Source organism: Eurosta solidaginis, chromosome 3 (assembly GCF_040869045.1).
Source record: "Eurosta solidaginis isolate ZX-2024a chromosome 3, ASM4086904v1, whole genome shotgun sequence".
In the NCBI taxonomy this organism is placed as follows: Eukaryota; Metazoa; Arthropoda; class Insecta; order Diptera; family Tephritidae; genus Eurosta; species Eurosta solidaginis.
This window is the reverse complement of record NC_090321.1, coordinates 180,894,310-180,913,048: the sequence shown is the minus strand read 5'-3', so window position 1 is coordinate 180,913,048 and position 18,739 is coordinate 180,894,310. Positions and strand designations below refer to the sequence as shown.

At 34.1% G+C, this 18,739-nt stretch overlaps 1 protein-coding gene across 21 annotated transcripts in view; it reads left to right on the top strand.

The window, feature by feature from the left end:
* NKAIN (Sodium/potassium-transporting ATPase subunit beta-1-interacting protein) overlaps window positions 1-18,739 on the top strand; it is a 270,678-nt gene that overhangs the window by 109,066 nt on the left and 142,873 nt on the right. Inside the window, exon 3 of one of the 21 annotated variants that reach the window (XM_067774107.1) lies at window positions 4,977-5,035. The exons of the other annotated variants lie outside the window; for them this stretch is intronic. The gene's annotated coding sequence lies outside the window, so the exon portion shown is untranslated. The remainder of the gene's footprint in view (window positions 1-4,976; window positions 5,036-18,739) is intronic. 21 annotated transcript variants of the gene reach the window in all.

Here is an 18,739-nt window from a genome sequence, read left to right as displayed (position 1 = left end):
TTGGCGAAGCTATACAATTTTTGGTTATGCTCTAGGAAGTTAGAACACTAAAAACATCAGATAGTTAACCAACTAGTTCCTCTTTCATCCGGCCTTGAAACACTCAGGGAACTATGGGTAATATTTAGAACAAGTTTGTTTCCAGTCTGACTAATGAAGTCTAACACTCAAATTTGATTACTAAACTGCCTCAGTGCTTTTCAATTGCACGATCTTAAAAAATCCAATTATGTACACTTAAATTGAAATGCATTTAAATGAAAATTTTTTAGAACATACTTAGAAGTATATCATATATGTGCGTATGTATGTATATTACTTAAAAAATTGTGATCATTATCCCTAAATGTCAACTCTGTTACCAAGTAAAATTCCGATAAAATATAAGTACATACATAAATGGAAATGAAATGAAATAGCTCAAAAATCTAAACGAGTTTAAACAACAACCAATGTGAGTTCATAAACAAAAACAACAGCAAAGTTACTATACAATGATCACCACAAAATGAAAACAAGTTAATAGCACGAAAATATAATAACGGAAAGAGTTGAAAAGTCAACTCAAACTCATTCTGGTTCATATCCCCCAATGTGTCTTGGCACTATATTTGTGTGTGTGCGTGTTTATGTAGAGTTGACATGTACACCTCATGCACCTGTCATTTAACGCTTGCATGGTTTCTGCACTGAACTAACTACATACATACATATACACATTGACGGGTAAAATCCGACACCACCTGAATTAAACAATAACAATAAGAGCATTTCTCGTCCTTCGTTGTTGCCACCATCAGCGCAGGAGTGGCAGGCATTGATAGCGGCTGACTTGTTGTGTTAGCCGTGATGTGATATTTTGATCAGTGATGAAAACCGCCCCGAAAATCGAAGCGGTTCGGTTCAAGTGGTTCAAACGTTTAATACTTAGTTTCAATAGTATACAAAATTTGAAATTCGTCACTTGAGATCTGTGTGTAACCAACCATCGATATGTTCCTACTAAGCATACAAGTAAAATACAATTATTGAGATCAAATCCATGTATGTATTTATTTATAAAACTTATCAAAACGGTTTGTTGATTATTATAAACTGTAAGGAACGAAAATGGTAGAATGCATGACTACACCTATAGGGAGTATTTACAACGCATATATTCTGCACATAAAGTAGTCGTATTTTTAAGAGAAGGAAAACTATTCAATTAGCTGCTTTCAATATACATATAAAACATATCTACTAAATTTTAGATGCGAGATTCCTGCACAAACTAAAAGATATTCATGGAAATGTAAATGTCTTCTTTGCTTTTCTTGGGCATTAAGCTTATAAATGTTGATATATCAATATATATACGGTTATGTGAAAAATAATATGGTCTCCCTTTAAAACGGTATTGTTCCCAAATTATGTATACATATGTATATACATTTCAAAGCTTACACAAAGCTCCCAACAATTAATCAAATTTTCATCAGTTTGCCAGACTTATTAAAAACTCAAAAAATTTCAGAGTGCGTAGTTTTGTAGCTCATCTAACTGTAGTGTAATAATGTGCAAGTTTCAAGAGGGTGTTCGCATTTTTTTCCATACACCGCATGAACAAAAATTGGTTTTTATATGGAACATATGAGCAACACCCTCGAAGAAAAAAAATTAACGGTAATTCTCATCTAATTGAAGCTTGAAAACTATTACATTACAATTGAATCAGCTTCAAGACTGCACATTCAGAAATTTTCTAAAAACTGTTAATAAAAAGTTTCGAAAATTGATAAGAATTTTATTAATTTAACTTTAAAATTTTTATAATTATACATATGAATGTGGTTTGTGTTATAGTTCGGACTGTGTTATAAATGAAAAATGAAAAGGCTCTTTCATATACAAAGTTCTTATTCACGGGGTTTGAACTCATTATGTAAATTTGTTTATTTTTTTACAAGCTTTTGACCACAGGCGCAAATAGTAGACGCTATTACTATCAAAAGTGACAACTGACGGCGTTGCCCTCGAGAAAAAATCTATGCAATTTTATCTTAGAGTTGTATTTTCAAGCAAAGTGGTGAATTAAATAAGTTAAGTGATTTTTGTTGGAACTTTATTTTGATCCGAGCCGAACCATTTATTTGGGTGGTTTTCGGTTCGGTTTTTGGAGTTAAGAAAAAAAAAAAACGGTTCGTTTCGTGGTTCAGTTCAAAGCCCCAAAATAGCGGGTGGTTCGGTTGATGAACTGGGTCGGTTCGAACCGGCATGCAGCCGTGATCTTGATGTTTCGTCCTTTTGTTCAATGGATTTTTTCTACTTGTACATATATTATGTATGCATATGAGGGCAATATGTGCTTTTACTTATTTATATTTTGTTGCAGTGTCCGATTTCTTGCCGTTATGTTTGGAATCTCCTGCTGTTCATGCACAATTTTATATTAAGTAAATGGTAGTTGTGAGTATTCTTATAAATATTTCCGATAGCTCGAACGAATTTCCGATGATTGCTCAAAGTGTGCTCGCTTAAAAGCAATAAATATCCAAACAAAAAAAGGCAATACAACCAGGTGCTCAGGAAGTTCAATGTATAAAGATACAGGTGTACGTCGAGGAAACTATGGTTTTTAAATAAACTAGAGCTCGCTCAGGGATTGAAGTGAAACAGAGGCAATTTAACGAAAAACAAATAATTTTGGGCTTCGTCGTCTTCTTATCGGTAACAAACGATAACTACAAGTTAATCTCTTGTTATCACCCTATTATCGATTGCGAATTCTTATCGTCGAGTCATCGGTTTGTTATCAGCTTGTTATCGACGGTTTATAAAAAAATGTTTTTCATATTGAAGTTTTTTAGGTATTTATTTCATAAAAAACCGTTGAGTCGTCATTAACAAATCAATAGCACCGATAACAAATTAAAAGTACTCCGATAAGAAATCTAAAACTTTTCAATACAAAATTTATACATTTTTGATAACAAACCGAAAACAAGTCGACAGCACGCCGATAACATATTGATAACACACCAATAACAAATTGATAACTTTTCGTTAACAAATCGACAGCTTTTGAAAAGGAATCGATAACTCTTTGATAATAAATCTATAATACGCTGCCGTCATTAATCCGTGAAACACCCACCGTAGATAAGTGGCATATTTTATAAATTCGAAAAAAAAGTAGTTTTCGAAAAGTGGCACGCTAACTTCACATGAAGTTGAAACAAAAATTATATTTAAAAAAAAGGCATTTGTGTGTGTGTTCGCTGTCAACCATCCATTTAAACAGGCGTTTAGCGGGAACATTCTGCCACATAAGAAAAAGACGAAGATGGAAAAAGAGAAGTAGAGGGAGAGAAAGAAAGATAAAGGATCGAATGAAATGAAAACGAAAACGAAAGTTAGACCAGGAAAACGTCTGCTGGGTCTGCTAGTTATATAAAAAAAAAAAAATTTAATCAATTCCTACTGGGTTAATTTTCTTCTACTATGTTGCAAAAATTGGCACACAAAAAATAATCGCCGAAACTGGAACGAAAGTAAGAATAATTTCGAAATCCAAAATCAACAGACAGAATGTGATGATAGCAAACGAAGGAGGTGCAACTAAAATGGAAAATATATGTAGAAATAAGAATTAGGCTGAGAAGATATGAAGTGCATAATTTTTATAGGAGGCATATTTGTATGCATGAGTTAGCATATGAATTGAGCAATATTGGTATGAACAAAAATTGCAAATATATTAGTAATTCATTGCAATGAATGCGGTTAATGGAATTTCGGTGATAATGCAACCAAATTTTGTATATTCTTAGAATAAAAGAAATTGATTTTAGATAGGAGGGCGGCTATTTACTTTGAATTCAATTCGTTTTTGCTGAATAGGAAATTGAAAAGTAAATTACTTTCTTGATGAACACAAAATACAAATTCTCTTCATTACACCAGCCCTGATCCTCGGTTCAGATTCATGCAACAACCTTAGTGGCTTGTGCTAGAGAAATTGGGACAAATGCGTCCCTGCCTGCCACTCATCGACGGCATTTTAGTTTAAGTGAATATGCGTAAGATATCTCTCAATGTATCGTAAAGTATATTTTTTATTTTATTAGTTTTACCGCACACATACATACATGCACACATGTATACAATATTCATGACGACTTTCAATAATTTATTATGTGAATTTAAAATTTTAGATTTTCGTAATGCCGCGCATTAGTTAGTGCTCAAATATGTTTTATGAGATTTGTTATGTTGTGAAATCTACATACAATCTACCAAATGTCATAACTACATATTTGAAAATAAATGCTGTTTTTACATAAGTAAAGGGCTAATAGAACAGATGGCTCGACAAATGGTATCCAAATAATAAAAATCCCAAAAATTCGCTTTGATGTTTTTATTTTGTTTAAAAGTTCATATTGTAACGAATTTACTGCAAATCCTCTTATTCGCAACCTTCTAATAACGTTCGTATCGCTAAACTGTTGAATAAATAACTCCAATATTTAATAATGCAAAATGGTCTTTATTAAAGTACTTCACAATAACACTGATACTTCACAACCAATAGCTTGCTTAAATGAAACTGATTGTCGTGCCTCTACTGTTGCTGCCTTTTATACTCTGTGATTTCTCGTTCGCATCTTCTAGGCGCTTCCATTTCTAGAATTAATTAGTTGGTTATCAGCTATAAAACTACTACGTTTATAGCTTCTCATATGCACGTGTATGTGTGAACACAATTATAATTGCATACTTTTGGGAGCATCTCAGATAAGATATCTGCACGTGTTTGTGCGTCTCTTCTCCGCTGCGTGTACGTACATCTGTGTAGACATAATAATTGATCTATTGATGTGCATACAAGTCACTGCTTAGCATCGCTTAGAGATGACAGTACCCCTTAGTGTTGCTAATATTCGTAACAATATGAAACATTTCCTAATGTTATTTTCTTTATTTTCTTTCAGGTATGTACATACACAAATATATACAAAACCGCTTAGATTTAAGCAAATACTTTTAAGAGGTAAGCATTTAAAAACTAAGATATTATCTCTACGAAATTTAACTAAGTATCTGATGGAATAGTTTGGGGAATGTGCCAAATTCTTTGTACCTGGCTAACTCTAATATATATATATTATAAGGGTATTAAACAAAACGTGCCCTCCTTATGGTTTAAATATATGTGCGGTTCTTCCCGATTTGCTGAGTGCTTCCAGTGGCATGGAGGCAAAAATTTATCTGTATATTGCCGGTATCAAGCGGAAGATAATAGATAATAGTCCCGGATGCTGATAAACGAGAGTAAATAATTTATATTCGCTTAGAGAAGAAAAACATAGGGAAAGAGAAGAGTGGAATAGCGAGAAATGGTAGAAAGAGGTGGGAGCAAAAAGTCTGTTGAAGCAACATATTTCTGTTGGAAGACTTGGTTTTGCTGGTCAGTCGGTAAGGGCCTCATATATACTGAACGTATTGATTACTATGTATCTGGGCGTAATCGTATTGGAGAAACCAAGCTAAAAATGTTACCCACGGTATTGGAAATTCGGAGCGTTGCAACAAGGGAAAAAAGATTAATTACATTTTTGCTAAAACTTTCGCGTTAATCAAATATTTAAATCCCGTGGCCGTTTTCTAATTGCAATTTTTGTTTGAAATACAACTTGCAAAATAACTTTTTTTTCGCTCTCTTATATTTATATTCCCCGTAAAAAAGTTTGCCAAATACTAGCCAATGAAAAAAACTGCCTATAATCAAACTTCAATGAGATTTTTCGGAATGGTTTGATCTCTGGGTTCACTTTACGGTATATGGCGATAAAAACATTCATCGACATTATTAAATTATTACAGAGCATCGCATTTATACCAGGCACATTTGGCACAGAGGCAATGTAAGAGACAGGGCGTTAGCCTCTATTAGAGAAAGTGTTTGCCAGGCGGTCAGTGTCTAGGTAGGATAAAGAAGCGAAAAGTAGAGTGATATTGAGAGGGTAAGTAACATGAAGCTGAAGAGAGAGGAAGATGGGAAAAGGTAGATGAAATCATGGTGAGAGGAAGCTAAGAAGGGGAGAGAGGGAGGGGAGACGCGTGCAGTGATATAGAAATTTAGAGGGAGATACTTCTGCATAAATTGCTCAAACTTATCTACAGGAGGCGGTCGCCGTGGTGTGGTTATAGCTTGCTCCGCCTACCACACCGGAGGTTTTGCGCTCAAGTCTTGGGCTAAGTAAAATCAAAATTTAGAAAGCCTTTTTTTAATTGCCTTGGCAGACACTCCCTGCATTAAATAGCTTTACCGTGAAAATTTATTTGCCTTGCCGATGCCATTCGGAGGCGGCATAAAACATGTAGGTCTCATCCCGCGAATTTTTAACGAAAATTAAAAAGGCACACGACGAGAAATTGGAAACGAAGGTCGGCCGCAATCTCGCCGGAGGTGAGGCGTGCTAGGTATTTTTTTATCTGCAAGTGAGCCAATTTTTGTAAAGAACTGCTACTGCTGAGCCTGCTTGGCTCTATTAACTTTGAAATGGAAAATATGTTCACCAAATAAAAATATAAATTAAACAAGTAAAGCTGTGGGTTTAATGTGCAATAAATTTTTATTATTTACTACGGTGTTGCACGATGCAGTAAAACAGCAATCTTTATCATAAATATTTAATGAAAAATTCATTAAATGAGTATATGCTATCATGATATGTACACAAGTTATTACTTATGCAAGTATAATCATATATATGTTCATATATGCCAGTTAATAAATGTGAAAGTAACGCTCATATTTAGAAAGTGCCTAAATTGCCACAACACAACATTTCGTATGAGTAATTTAATTTAATGTTAAAAAGCCATTGTTAAGAGTTTTGTAAACAATAAATTACACTCTAACAAACTAAACTCTATCTATGTTTAAGTTACATTAAAATAAACACGAGTATGAACACCTTAGACATGAATAAACAGCACTGACGCTGCTGCAGGTTGCATAGGAAACAATAAAAAAAAAATTGCACGTGCAATGGCAATTAATTGCTTGCTAGAGTGGCTATAAAAATGCTGTAACCAAAAAGCAAAACAAGAAATAAAAACAAACAATCGTCCAGAAACGTGAGTCAGTTAACAAGAATGTGTACAGCAACAATGAGTCTAAGCTTGGATAAGGACGATACGTAAAAAGAAGTCTATTAAAAAACCAATGTCAGAACTAAATCGAGAATCGAACTCATAACCGAACTGGAATTGAAACCGAAGCCGGGACGGAATTCGGAACCAAAAGTTAACTTCAGAATCGAAGTCGAAACCAAAAATTGACCCCAATTGAAATCGCATTTGAAACCGAAACTCCAAATTGAACCGAAACCAAATCATGTACTAAGACTGAAACTGGACCCTTAGCAGGAATCTGAACCAAATTGAAAAACCGAAACTAGTTTAAGTAGAGTTTGGGGGCAAAAGGTAGTCGAACACGAAAACGCAGCCGAAACTGAACCTTAATTCTAAAACAGATTTAAAATCTAAAAAGAATGAAAAAAGTAAATTTCAAAAACTGTCCTTAAAATTTCTGGAAGAAATGTAGAAAAACCTCGAACAACCTCCAAAATCCATTCTACTCACTTTTATAATTCTGCCTTTCAAAATGCCATTACAATGTGTGACAGCTATTACGTCAAAGTTAAAAAGACAATTATTTGAGTTAATATCATTTACATATCTGAAAATATTTGGCTCACAGCAAATTAACGGTAAACTGAATAATAGAAACTTAGCAGTTAATAAATTAGTGGACAGCTTTCGAACATTCGAAAATGTATTGGTAAAAAAATAAGAATAGGCGACTACATTAATATTCGAATAATTGGGTTAATCGATTAACCGATTAGTCCCAGCACTAGTGACATTCCGGCTTGCAATAAATAAATATTTTTGATTGCTATATGACTCGCATAACGGGTACCGGTTTTAGTAAAAGCTGACCAAGAGCAGATAGGCTAACGACTTCTTAGCACGAATTGTGCCCTGAGTGAACATTTTTACAACGATGTATCAGTCATTGGAAGCAATGACCAAAATTTGTTTCAATTTTCGAAATCTCCACGAAGTGTATCTGAACCAGCCGGCACATTTACGACTGTTTTTTTTGAAAGGTGCTATAATCCATAGTGTAGATAGTTAGTTTTTTAAAGAATATAGAAAATCACATATAAGTGCTTAAAGCGAACAAAAAAATCTATGGTTTTACAACTTCGGCACGCAAAAATTACAATAGGTTGTACGATCCGTTGTATGGGATATATACTATATATGGCTCCGATCAAAGTGATTTTTTCAAGATATCTTCTATGATATATTAGAATATATATCACCGAGTTTCACGTTTATACTTTCTTAATTGCGGCAGGAATGACCAAAATCGTCTTATCTAAACGATCGATTGTATGGGAGATATATGCTATAGTGGTCCGATCCTACCCGATCCGACAAATGTCTAATGTAATACAAAAATACATCCTTGTGCCAAATTTCATTGAGATATCTCAAAATTTGAGGGACTAGTTTACGTTCAAACAGACGTACGGACGGACAGACGGATGGACGTACAGACGGACATGGCTATATCAACTCAGTTCGTCACCCTGATCAATTCGGTATACTTAATGGTGAGTCTATCTTCTATATTTCTCAACGTTACAAACATCGGACCAAAGTTAATATACCATTTCATGTTCATGAAAGGTATAATTATAAATAACAAGTTATAAATTACGAACTACAAATTACAAATTGCATATTACAATATACAAATTAGAAATATTTAGCTACAAATTAAAAATTAAAAGTTTCAAACAACAAACAACAAACTATAAATAACAAATTACAAACTAGAAAATACAAATTAGAAATAACAAACTACAAATTGCTAACTACAAATTACAAATAAAAAATCTCATGTTACAAATAAAAAACTACAGATCACAAATTACAAACAACAAAATATAAATGACGAAATAAAAATTACAAACGACAAATTACAAATCACTAATTGTAAATAACAAACTAAAATTTACAAAGTAAAAACTTCATGCTACAAAAACAAACTACAAAATACAAATTAAAATTACAAACGACGAATTAATAGCATAAATTAAAAATTAGAAATCGCAAACACGAAATCACTAACGGAAATTATAAACTAAAAATGAAAAAATACTAATTAAAAATTATAACCTACAAACTTGGAACTACAAATCAGAAACTAGAAATTGCAAATTATCAATTGAAAATTACAAATTAAATTAAATTACAGGTCACAAATAAAAAAATAAGTTAAAATATTATGTACTAAATTACCAACAACAAATTACAAATTAGCCAATGAAAAAAAAAATTAAGTTTTATCATAATTATTTAATCATTATTGCCAAGTTATTAAGTTTTCGCTATTTGATTTAGAACAGGTAGCCGTAGTTATCAAGCGGCCGCTGTGGTGTTGTGGTAGCGTGCTCTGCCTATCACACCGAAGATTCTGGGTTAACGCCGCGGGCAAAGTAAATTTAGAAAAGCTTTTTCATTTAGAAACAAGTTTTTCTAAGCGGGGTCGCCCCTCGGCAGTGATTTGTCAAACATTCCGAGTGTATTTATGGCATGAAAAGCTTCTCAGTGAAAACTCATCTGCCGTTGGAGTCGGCATAAAACAAGTAGATCCCGTCCCGCCAATTTGTAGGAAAAATTAATGGTAACACGATGCATATTGGAAGAGAAGCTTGGCCTCAAATCTCTTCGGAGGTTATCGCGCCTTAGATTTTATTTATTTTTTATTTATAGCTATCAGTCGTTTCCAAGAACTTTGGCAATAATAATATCTAATACATGCTAAGAAGTTTTAATTGTTTCTAAATTAAGCTGCATTAAGGTATTGTGGGTGAAAGAACCGACACATGTATAGGGACCGGAAGGACCAACGTTAGATGATAGGATATTATGCTGGCGCAGCTGGGTATAAAAATAACTTTCCATACATATTTCATGGCGACGACTCAGCCAGCCTTTAGCAAACACATTAAAAATTTGAATTTATTGACTGACGCGAAAGATGTCAAAGTACATTACAGTGCGCGATAGCGAAAAAAAACCTGTGTCTTAATGTAGAACGAGTATATACGTACTGGTTCGCTTATAAATCCACATATATTGCTGGCCATTGCGTCTCAAATTTGCCACCTATTAAATGTTGTTTGCAACATTTTTTTTTGTCATTACCGTTGCATTAGCACAAAAGCTTTATAGTTTTTTTCATACCTTCTGTTTGACATTTTTTTGTTCTTACCATGCACAGCTCAATGTCTTTCTTGTCCATGGGGGTTTTTCACTCTTCAAATGAAAAATTATTTACTATACACACACAAACATATAGATAACTATATACAGCATTTATGCATATACTGTACTATACTTAACTAGGAGTATATTTAGTTGCTCTGCCCACAGGTGGCACCCTTGTCACACACTTACGGCCCGATTTATAGCGTTACCGGTAAAATAGTACCCAGAACATTATGTAACCGAAAATCGTTACCAGTTGTTTTATTCGCTATTCTGGCCAAAGTGGTAACGCTGTCATCACCGAAAAACCCACCAGTGTCTGTGGTTAAATTTAAAAGTTGGTTTTCTTCGCTTTACCCATGGCGGAACGATACAAGGTGGCAGCATGGGACAGCTGAATATAAACTTTTTTTATTTAATTTGATACATCAACTTCCGGCGCAGTACGATTTTGATATTTGTCCATCGAATTTACAAAAACGAAGTCCATGGAATTTTTATTTATGTTAGTAGGTATGTCACCATGCTGCCACCGTGTATGGTTCCGCCATGGCTTTACACGTAGATACGATGTTAACGAATAAACGGGACGATGTGTATATACATATTTGCATACATGCATACGTTTTTACATAGCTATATTGTAATATATACTGTGAAAGTAAATGGAAACAAATATGTATAGCAAGAGGCAACACCTTTTTACTATTATGTTTACTTATTTGCGCTCACAATTCTTTATTTTTCAGTATTGCCTTTTTCTAAACAACAGCTTTTGTGTGGTTACATCGATGTTACCACCTATTTTAGTGGGTAAACAATTATCCGGCTACTATCGTGGGCAGAATACCAAAAGGGTACAAAAGTTACCACATGAAGAAAGTTGCCGTGGTGAAGAAAGTTGTTACCACATTAGAATCAGGCTGTTAGTGTATCATATTTGTTGCCTTGCAATGTTTTAGTCGGTCTGTTGTAAGCATAAATTATTTGTAATTTGAGTGGGTTTTCATAGAATCCATTAAATGGCGACAAACGTACGTCGCGTGACAATTTGTGTTGGTTTAAACTTACTACATACACGTTGAATTCCATTACTTAAACTTTTTTGCTATTAACTAGGCGTGTTTTTATGCTTGTTTTATGTTTTACAAAAGTAAAGTATGCTGCAGTACACGGCAGACGTTGCCCGGCGCAAAAATTGGCTCGCCTACATTGAACAAATGGTGATAATATCACTCTTCATATCCTTTCCTTAGTTTCTATTCCTCTCTTTTTAATGTACGGTGAATAAAAATGTTTGCTTTCCCTCTTCCTCTGACCTCGTATTACAATTATGACATTTATCTGAGTTTCTTCAAATAACCTCCGATTCTTTTAACGTCAAAAGAAAGTATTCAAAACGCGAAATCAATCTTGTGGGTCGCCCTCTTTCTCTGCTTCCATAGGCGGGTTCCAAAAAAAACACTTTCTTAGCCGAAGCGTCATCTTTCATTCGCACAACATGGCCTAGTCAGCGTAACAGCTGCGTTTTAATTCGCTGGACTATGTTGATGTCTGCGTAAAGCTCGCATAGCTTATCATTAAATCTTCACCGGTACATACATCGCCAACTCGTACAGGTTCGCGAAACTTTCGAAGAACTTTTATCTCGAACACTGTCAGAGCCGCATCATCTGATCTTGTCATGGCTCATGCTTCTGCACCATATAGCAGAATGGGTTCGATAAGTGATTTGTAGAGCATGATTTTCGTTTGCCGAGAGGGGACTCTACTTTTCAATTGCCTACCTAGTCCAAAGTAGCATTTTTGAGTGATTCTTCGCTGGATTTCAGAGCTGATATTGTGGTTAGTGTTAATGCTGGTTCCCAAACAAACAAAGTTATGGCTGCCAACAGTAGCGTAGTTGCCAAGGCGCATATGCGCTGACTCTTTGCTCGATGACAGGAGGTACTTCGTTTTGTCCTCATTCACCATCAAACCCATCTTTACCGCTTCTTTTTCCAGTTTGGAGTAAGCAGAACTTACGGCGCGTATGCTCAGGCCGATGATATTAATGACTTCAGCATATGACAGTAATTGCACGCTTTTATAGAATATTGTTCCAGAGCGGTTAAGTTCTGCAGCTAGTATAATTTTCTCCAGCATCAAATTAAAGAATTCGCACGATGTGGGGTCACCCGTTTAGTTTCGAACGGCTCCGAGAGGTCTTTCCCAATTCTGATTGAGCTGATGGTGTTGCTCAACGTAATTTTGCACAGTCGTATAAGTTTTTCGGGGAAACAAAATTCAGACATAGCGGCATATAGGCAGCTCCTTTTCGTGCTGTCGAAGGCGGCTTTAAAATGGACGAAGAGGTGATGCGTGTCGATTCTTTTTGTTGCGGGTTTTTACCAAGATTACCAAGGCGCATTGCGAAAATCTGGTCGATGGCAAGCCCTTCAACGCAATAAAATATGAGGTAAATAGCTATCCGATGTCAGCGGAAGCTAAATGGAATTAAAAAGGATTGTACAGATCAGAGGTTGTTATATAAGAAGCCTCTTTCCGTTAGAGTCCACCGTAGCCTACATCATTCCAAGGTAATTTCTCACGGCGTAATAAGTCACGATAGTTATCTCTGTCCCTCCCAATTCAGTCGAGGTCGCCTCCTTCCTCTATTTCCCCTTCTAACTATTTTGTTATTACAAAATATCCACAAAGTCGCAATTTCAATCCGGCTTTTGAATGGAAATTCAAGCAATATAATTATAACTAAAAATATGCAACAAGTAATGTGATTTCATTGCCGCATTATATAAGAGCAAGGGTGGCCTTATAATTCATTGACTTTATTAAATATTATTTATTTAAAAATTCATGAACTTTTCAATCCGCCCTTGCACATTGTTAATAGCGATGTTTTATTGCCGATGATGTAAGTTCTTCATTAGCGTTCAAGTAATTGAATTGTCATGATTTGTGATATGCGCGTTTTGGTCTACATTTGGGGCCAGATTATGTATAACGCTGTGACGCTTTGTGTCGATTTGTTATCAAAAATTTATGGATTTCATATCGAAAAGTTATTGATTAACTATCAAAAAGTTATATGTTACCAAAAAGTTATCGATTTGTGGTTAAAAAATCGTTATCGAAAAATTATCGTTGTGTTATAAAAAGTCATCTATTTGTTATCGAAAATGTATCGATATGTTATAGAGAAGTTATCGACTATTCATCGGAAAATTATAAACTTGTTATCCAAAACCTATCGAAAACATTATAGATTTGATATCGTGAAGTAATCGATTTCTTATCAGTGTTTCCACTTTGCCATCTGTGAATTATCAGTTCATTATGGACGACTCATCGGTTTGATATGACACAGAAACTGATAAAACTTCAATATAAAATTGATGACACATCTGTAAACAGCAACATCTGTAATTTCGTTTCTCGTAAATTTTTCGGTTGTTGTGATTTAAGTAAATTGTATTTGGCTCTTTTTTACTTAACTTGTACTTTGCATTCATTAAAAAAATAACATATAACTAAAACACTATTTTGACATGGATCCTCAGTGGAGTAATAGATATTTCGTTAAAACTCATCAAGCATCTATTTAATCACTTCTAAAAAACTCCTAAAGAAAAACAGACGAATATGCGCTACGCCCCTTTACTTAAGTTCTGTGATTATTAATTGCAATTCCATACGCGCTTTGCAACTAAGCGTTTTACGTCATAATCAGAAAGAAACCAAATTTTATATGCCAGGCACGGTTGGACAGCCACAAATGGGCGGCCACAATTAGAATATTCAACACCCAAGACACCGAAGTCAGTCAAATTTTAACAAAATGGCAACATTGCATATAACGGCCAGGGTGGTGTAGAAATGACAAGAGAGAATTAATTACATGCATAGCCTTTTGGCAGAACATGTGTTTAGTCACACTAATTATGTGTGCTTACGAGGGTGTAGAATCCCGATACCATAGGGATGTTTCCATGCGCCAAAATGACCGGAGTGGAGTTAAGCAATCGCGAGAAGTTTATTGCGTTTATTTTAAAATATTTTACAAGGGACACAATTAAAATAAGTTCTGAAATAACGACGGTTACACTGGTTTACAGCCAAAATGCACCAGAGACGCCATTATGAAATTCCTATGCACAATCACTCCCTGATTCCGAAAATCAAGGTTATTTTTAATTCTATGGTAACGTTTTTGAGATATTTACGAATTACCCTTTTTCAAAAAAAAAAAAAAAAAAAAATGGGACCACTTAATCATATATATCTCAAGAACGAATTGAGCAATTCCAAAACGGTTTGAAGCTTTTAAAAGGTAATAAAATTTGCTATAAACTGCGCATACAACACTTTTCGTTAGACCCTGCAGATTCAAAGATAACGAACAATCATTACGGATTTTTTAATTTTTTTTTGTAAAAATATAAAAAAATGTGTACTTTGCGAGGAAGGATCTCGAAAACTTTTTATTTTTCTGTATATTTGTTTTTTCTCTCTAAGCTCTGTTTTATTACAAAAAAATAAGCTTTCATTCAACAAAATCGATGGACTAATGCAAAAGTTATAAGCATTCATGTAAATATTCCCATTTAATACTGGTACATATGTGTTAGTATTCGCTAACTAACTGATATACGATTTTGTTGAATGAAAGCTTATTTTTTTTGTAATAAAACAGAGCTTAGAGAAAAAGAAACAAATCTGCAAAAAAAAATTAAAAGTTTTCGAGATCCGTCCTAGCAAAGCACACATTTTTTTATATTTTTACAAAAAAAATTGAAAAAATCCGTAATGATTGTTCGTTATCTTTGAATCTGCAGGGCGTAGCAAAAAGTATTGTATGCACAGTTTATAGCAAATTTTATTACCTTTTAAAATATTCAAACCGTTTGGAATTGCTCAATTCGTTCTTGAGATATATATGATTAAGTGGTCCCATTTTTTTTTTGTTTGAAAAAGGGTAATTCGTAAATATCTCAAAAACGTTACCATATAATTAAAAATAACCTTGATTTTTGGAATCAGGGGGTGATTTTACATAGGACTTTCATAATGGCGTCTCTGGTGCAGAAAAAAAGTTGGAATTTGTGATCCAGTGTTATCTTGGAATGCAAACAGATGTTAAGCTAAATAACCAAAGTGAATAGGCGGTATTGTGAAATTAAAAGTAATGTGGAAATGTATAAAAAATTTTATACTTAGATTTAAACGAGTTTCAAAAACTAAATTATGATAAAAGCAAGTAAAGGTGTCTAAGTTCGGGTGTAACCGAATATTATATACTCAGCGTGAGCTTCAATTGTACATTTCATTTCAGATACATTACTTTTCTACATAACACGTGGCACCGCCCGTTAAAAAAAAAAAATGTCTCCCCATTTCCTCTTACAATAAGACTTGATTTTGCTAAGTTATAGCTTATTATTCTAGTGTACGACCTTTTTAAGCTTTTTTTATATCTAAGTTGCCGTGGTCTTTAACCGATCCCGTCCATTTTTACTAGAAATATTTTCTGCTATAAGGAAAATATGCGTACACAATTTCATTACGCTATCCTAATTTTTCTTCGAGTTATGGCTCCCGAAACATAGAAAATTGCTTAGTCATAAAAGGGGCGGTGCCAAACCCATTTTCAAAAATTATAGTGTTTTCCAGTTTAATATTATAATTCAATTTAGAAAGTAAAATTCTATTGATACAAAGCTTTTTTCGCTAATATATAGCTTATTATTTTCGTCCACGACCCTTTTAAAAATCTTTTATATAAAAGTGGACGTGGTCCTTAACCGATTTCGTTAATTTTTCTTCAAAGCATTCCTTATAGTAAAGGCAACCTCTCTGCCGAATTTTGTTACGATAGGTTTAACGATTTTTGATTTATGATTAATAATATTTATAAAATTGATTTTATCACAAGTGGGCGGTGCCACGACCATTTTAAAATTTTTTTCAAATTTTTATCAAGAGTCTCAATATCAGTCCACACGTCAAATTTCAACGTTCTAGGTGTATTATTTACTAAATAATCAGGTTTTGTGTGTTTTCCAAAATGTTATATATATAAAAAGTGGGCGTGGTTATCATCCGATTTCGCTCATTTTCAATACCAATCTATTCTGGGTCCAGATAAGCTCGTGTACCAAATTTGGTGAAGATATCTCAATATTTACTCAAGTTATCGTGTTAACGGACAGACGGACGGACGGACGGACATGGCTAAATCAAATCTTTTTTCGATACTGATGATTTTGATATATAGAAGTCTATATCTATATCGATTCCTTTATACCTGTACAACCAACCGTTATCCAATCAAAGTTAATATACTCTGTGTGCAAAGCACGCTGAGTATAAAAAAATAACATTAAACAAATAACGGGAAAGGTATTGTTGATTAAGCAGATTGAAATGTTGATTTCACATATTCAAATTTAAGTTTCACATTTATGTTTTTGTATTATAAAATGTGGCAATTTGTTCTGAATTGGTAAAAGCATTTTTGTTTCGTGATGGACCCTTCTTAAGTTTACATATATTGAATTCGTACTTAAACTGAATTTTGCCAAAATAACAACCTTTTTCCTCTTGCAAATAAATATAAAATGTGGTAGTTATAACAAAGGTCTATATGTAAAAATAACATACTAATCATGCCAAATTCACAAATTTTTTGAAATTGATTACAGGACTAAATACAATTTTAGAATTTTACACGAAACAAATAACAGAAAATATTTTATTAATTTAACATAAAAATAAATATTTTTTGTTATGATACATTTTTGCTTAAATGAAAAAATTGTTTAAATTAGAATAGAGGAAAGAAAAAATTTAGACAACTGCCAAAGTTCATTGTATAGATCCATTTCGGGAACTGCTAAGTTCCTTCATCGGCAACGTTTAGGCGCCGCTGCTATAACAATTCAGCTATCACATGTCTTCTGTTTCTTGCGAATTGATTTTCACTGCTCTGCGAAATCTGTTGCAGATACGATGTCAAAATTGGACTTGTTTTATGGCAATGATGCCATAGTGTCATATTCATTGATACTTTTTTCCCGTGCTATGGGATGTATAAAAATAAATAAATACAATGCGCGATATACCTCTGAAGAGATTAAGGCCTAGCTGTTCTTTCAAATCGAGTCGTGCTCCTTTCAATTTTCCTACAATTTGGCGGGACAGAACCTACATGTTTTACGCCAACTCCGAACGGCATCTGCAGGGCAGATGAGTTTTCATTGAGAAGTTTTTCTTGGAAGAAATAAATTCGGTGTGTTTGCCAAATCACTGACGATGGGCGACCTTGGGCGCTTGGAAAACTTGTTTCTAATTATCAAAACTTGTTTCAAAATTTTTGATGTTGGCTTGCCCAGGATCTTCGGTGTGGTAGGCTACCACCACACCGGCCGTAAAATTTCACATTTTGGTTTTTTAACATTTCGAATATGTCTGGTTTTTTGCGATTTGTTTGTTTATTTTACATTTGATGCTTTGTAGTATTCTTTCTATAAATCCCGGAGAGCTCAGACATCCCGTTTCGCGATGGACTAGTGTTTATGTGCATATACATGTATATGCTGCACAGCTAATTGCTAAGTGATACCGCCTATGAGCTTTGTTTGAATCACGCGAAAACAACGCGAGTTAATTTTTGAATAATGCTTGAAACACTATACCCTAACGCCGCGAAATAAATGTGACGAACTTCGCCTAGTCAAAAATAGAATCCCCGTAATTACATGAAGGTGAACACAATGAAAGCGACGAGCGAAATTTACGCGACGTCATTTTGCGACGATAGATTTATTTCTATCGTCGCCTCCGGGCGATGACGACAAACATCCCAAGGGTTGCTGCTGTTAAATTTTTTTAAGTATAAAAAAAGAAAACATAATATCCAAAAACAATTTTTTTTGTACATATCGTCGCCCCCTTGCCAGAAGCATGAATGTGCCAAAATTAAAATGTTGGGAAATCGAGTTTCAAAGTTTATTGCTCCCTCAAAATTAGAAGAATTAGTTTCTAATGTAAAAGTGTATCTATATATTATATTCACACTATGCTCTTTCTCTGAGATAATTGCTCTGCTCGCACCCCTTCTATTTTCCGAAATTTAGCATATTCATTTTTCTGGCACAACACAAATTTTAAAAACTGATCTAATTTTTTGTTAACACAGCTATACAAAAAAATTAAAAGTAGTAGGATCAGGTAATGCGACTCATGTTTTCTGTACATTTAGATGCGCTGAATCCAAATACGCTATAAGAATTGGTCCAAGTGGTCATGGTGTGCCCTTAACCTCAAAACACGTAAAAAAATCACTACAGATTGATTTTTAAATAATGTTAGGGCCAAGCCAAGACCTGCTGGCCAATTC